The sequence below is a fragment of the Pan troglodytes genome, chromosome 3 (assembly GCF_028858775.2).
Source record: "Pan troglodytes isolate AG18354 chromosome 3, NHGRI_mPanTro3-v2.0_pri, whole genome shotgun sequence".
In the NCBI taxonomy this organism is placed as follows: domain Eukaryota; kingdom Metazoa; phylum Chordata; class Mammalia; order Primates; family Hominidae; genus Pan; species Pan troglodytes.
Window position 1 is genome coordinate 64,941,809 of NC_072401.2, and position 4,863 is coordinate 64,946,671.

A 4,863-nucleotide genomic window follows, 5' to 3' on the forward strand; every position below is an offset into this window, starting at 1 on the left:
TTCCTGTCACGTTTATGGAAATAAAAAGTTATTCATAAAGTTGGAACATTGTTATGTTTTTCCTTAATTCAGTTTCACTCTCTTCACTGAGGTAACAATTATTTTTCTGAATTTTGTGCTTATCTATTTTTTCACTCAGCATTATACTTCTGAGATGGATCTGTGTTGATAAATTTAAACCCAGTGTATTTATTTTAATTGTCAAATATTATTCCCCTGTGTTAAAATGTTAGCATTTTCTTATCCCTTTCTTTACTTCTGGGCAGTTTAAAGCCTCTAAGCCTTCTTAGGATGCAAAGCCTTGGCTATGTCCACAGTCATCCTGGAATCACAATGGATTTGGCAGGGCTCTCCTTTCTCTTTCCCTGGCCACACCAAGCTGTTGAACTCTGCTAATTGCTATTGTTTTCAACAGGGTCCTGGGAAATAAATTGTCTTGTAGACTGATCCAATGAAACTTGAGCTCCTTTGAGAGAATAGTTTCCCAGGTCAGTATTCGAGATTTGTTCTTGTCCCCAAAAATGGCCTCGCAACTTTCTTTTTCCCCAGTTATCTCCGGCAAACTAGTTGGCCTGTAGTTTAGATTATGTCTTCAAGGAACTACCATTCTCTTCCCAAGTGCCTTTCACTGCAAGCTCCAGTGATTTCGAGAATGCCCTTAGTCTTGAACTTCTCCAAATTCAGTTGCAAATGATGTTTCCTAAGAAGGGAGAAATTTGCAGCTCTCTGTTTTGTGGCCTGCTTTTGTCCAGCGCAAAATCTTTAAGCCATGGCTTTGCGCTGGGGGCAAGGACCATGGTGAACTTCTCTTGAATGACTTTCTTCGTTTAATAGCTGAGTACGTGGTAGAAGGGGCCACAGCTCCAAGTCTTCTTGACTTGGCTTTTCTAGTATAAAACCTCCACCCCAAAAACTGGTGCAAAGAGGATTGGGGGACCCAGTATTTTTAACATCAACATATCCCAAGCAAAGCCTCCATCCTGTAAGTGGAGTCTGCATTGCAAATGGGAAACCCTATCTCTTAATTGGTCTGCTTAGAACTTGGTTTCGCAACAGGTAAATGACAGACTCACTTTTACTGGTAAAATTTATTAGATATTTATTGAATATTATTAATTTTATTTTATTAATATTTATTAAATATTTCTTCATTTGTTGTATGCCTTTAAGACCATTGTGAAACATTTAAATGTCGGGGTCTCTCTGTGTGTGTATTTAAAAATAAATATGATTCATTTTATTGGGAAGTAGGTCTGCAGAGCTCCTCCTGGTATCATGTCAGAATTGGAACTGCTGCCCCAATCTCTTAGGTGGTATCCCGCAAGTTTCATACATAGTGTTTTAATTGTAGCTATGAACTAGATTGTGTCCCCCCAAATTTTTTTGAAGCCCTTAACCTTCACTGTGATGGTCTTTGGAGACAGGCTGTACAAGGAGGTAATTAAGGTCAAATGAAACCGTAAAGAAGGGACCTAAATCTGAAACGGATGGTGCCTTTGGAAAAAGAGAAAGAGACACCAAAGCTGTCTCTCTCTACTATGTCAGGACACAATAAGAAGGCAGCTATCTGCAATCTAGAGAGAGAGTACATTCACCAGGAATTTAATCAGCCACCACCTTCAGCTTGGACTTCCCAGTCTCCAAGACTGTGAGAAAGTAAACTTTGTTGTTAAAGCCACTCAGTCTGTGGTATTTTGTTGTGGCAGCCTGAGCAGACAGTTATTATTTAATTAAATAAGTGTATATTTTATAATTGCTGGATTATTTATTTCTTGTTCTATAAATTGTTTATAAGCCTATGTTTTGTTTTATCATATTATTTGATGGGAATTAGATATATTGAGTTATTTGCTACCCTCCATCCTACAATGGTGTCATAATTGGTTTATGCACAACCTCTCACTTATTTTTGGGACCATTTATATTATTTTAATTTGCTGTTACATTCCAGAAGCAAATGTATATTTCATTCTTATCATAAATATCTTGTTCAATATATTTGATAAGTGTATTTTATTATGAACTTATCTTTATAAAATATGTACTGTGGCATTTTGAATGCATGAGTGGTATAGGTTTGTTAATTGTATCATGCTATAAATTTCATTTGAGTTCATGACTTTTTCACTTAAAAGTATATTTTAGTATCTACCTATGTACTTCTATGTACACTAGTCTTTCTTTTTCTAAGTTAGTATGCTGTAGTGGGCATCTACCAAATATTATTTAGGTATTCTCCTAGTGATTAACTTCTAATTCCTCTCCAACTCCTCTTATTAAAAACATCATCACAATTCACACCATGCAAGTTTGGACCCTAATCTGTGTGTGGCCCATAATTGAGGCTTTGATTTTGTAAAAATCACTTTTCACTGGAAGTCCTAATCACACTGAAAACTGCCCAATTATGCATGCTGATGGGAAGAAGTGTTCTTTGTGTTTGATGCTGAGTTAGGGGAACACTACATTGCTTGCTTGGTTGTTTATTGTTGGTGGTGGTGCTTTTTTTTTTTTTTTTGGTTTGGATGATTTTCTTTTCTTATTTTTCTTTTTCTTATTTTTTTCCTTTAACTTTTATTTTAAGTTACTGGGTACATGTGCAGGATGTGCAGGTTTGTTACATAGGTAAACGTGCACCATGGTGGTTTCCTGCACAGATCAACCCATCATCCGGTATTAAGCCCAGCATCCATTAGCTCTTCTTCCTGATGCTCTCCTTCCCCACAACCCCCATTTTTAACCAGGCCCCAGTGTGTGTTGTACCCTGCCATGTGTCCATGTGAACCTCGTATGTATTAAATAATAAGTTTCTTATCTTACAATGAGTATTAGAAATCTAGACTCCCTGATCTCAGAGCCTGTCTTGACATAATTTACTTAGAAGTTCACTTTCATCTTAAAATTATGGCTTTCTTTGTTCTCTTATTTTGGTATATGAGGCTATCCCTTTCTTTTGAGTTAGACTTTTTATTTAATTGCTCTAATTTATCAAACTTTTTTGTTTTAATGTATAAGAGCACTGCATGCATCACCTTAGTTTGTCATGCTGCTAAAAGTTGTTCTCCAAGCATTGCTTTTCAGAATCTAACACATTTACATTGTTGGCAGTTGAGAATTTTGACTAATGAGAACATATGGTGCTGTCAGTACAACAATAGCATACTATTTAGAATAAAATCAATTATCTATCAAAATTAATCATCTATCATTTCAAGCAGAATGTGCACTACACGGCATAGAATACAATGTGAAAAGTGCCTCCTGGAGATGTAGAATGTGGCAGTATGGCAGAAAAAATGAACAACTATTGGTAAAGCAGAACATACTCATAAAAAGTAAACACTTTACAAAGTCATTTTTTGTGATCAGGTGGATAATAATAAATGAGAACAAATACTATATTGTAGCTTGGAGGAAAAACAATGGTCTTTTTTATCATAAATAAATGAATACTCAAATATAATATATCAAATAATTTTTTTTTAACTTTTATTTTAAGTTCAGGGGCACATCTGCAGGTTTTTTCTATAGGTAAACTCATGTCACAGGGTTTTGTGGTACAGATTATTTCATCACCCAGGTATTAAGCCTAGTAACCATTAGTTATTTCTCCTCTCCCTCTTCCAAACTTCAACCTGCTTGTAGGCCCCAGTGTCTGTTGTTCCCCCTCGATGTACAGGTATTCTTATTATTTAGCTTCCACTTATAAGTGAGAACATATGGTATTTGCTTTTCTGTTCCACATTAGTTTGCCAAGAATGATGGCCTCCAACTTCATCCATGTTTCTGAAAATGACATGATCTCGTTATTTTTTATAGCTGCATAGTATTCCATGGTGTATATTGTACATGTACCACATTTTCTTTATCCAATCTGTCATTGATGTGAACTTATGTGGATTCCATGTCTTTGGTATTATGAATAGTGCTGCAATGAACATACATATGCATGTATCTTTATGATAGAATGATTTATATTCCTTTGGGTATATACTCAGTAATGGGATTGCTGGGTCAAATGGTACTTCCGTTTTTATATCTTTGAGGAATTTCCATACTGCTTTTCACAATGGTCAAACCAATTGACACTCCCAACAATGTATACACATTTATTTTCCTCCACAACCTTGTCAGCATGTTATTTTTGACTCTTTGATAATAGCCATTCAGATTGGTGTGAGATGGTATCTCATTGTGATTTTGATTTGCATTTCTCTAATGATAAGTGATGTTGAGCTTTTTTTCATATGCTTGTTGGCCACATGTATATCTTGAGACTTTGAAATATTTTATGTTTCTGTTTTTTATTTTTGTAATTTTCAAAGCAAAATTAAAAATTCAAACATTAATTCAGAAGGAAAAAGTCTACATTATATGCCACATATCCTAATAGGTTCATTGTTTGTCTTGTGATGTATTTATTAAAGTACAATCGTTGGTAGATCTTTTGAAGAATGAGAGAATGAAAGAAGTGGATAAATTTAAAAGATTGCTGCATTGTTCTGTAGAGCCTTTTTGAAACTGTTGTGACAGAAGTATCATCTTAACAGTTTTATTTTTGCCAGTATTGCTACCAGCAAGTGGAGAATTGGGAAGCAGAAATAGAAGAAAACTAAATATAGGAGTGACATGACCTTTTAACTTTCAGAAATGCATCCTGATTTGTTTCACGTGAGGAAAGAAAACTATAGATGATTTTTATTTCTATGAAAGTGTTTCGGGGTTCATACTTACAATGTTTTATTTGACTGGGGAATAAGACTTGTAAGCACTTGTTTTGTTTTTGCAAAATTGTTAAACTAAATTGAGAACATCTAACTTAAATTTCATTAAAAACAATTTTAGGCCTCAGAAAATCTAGAT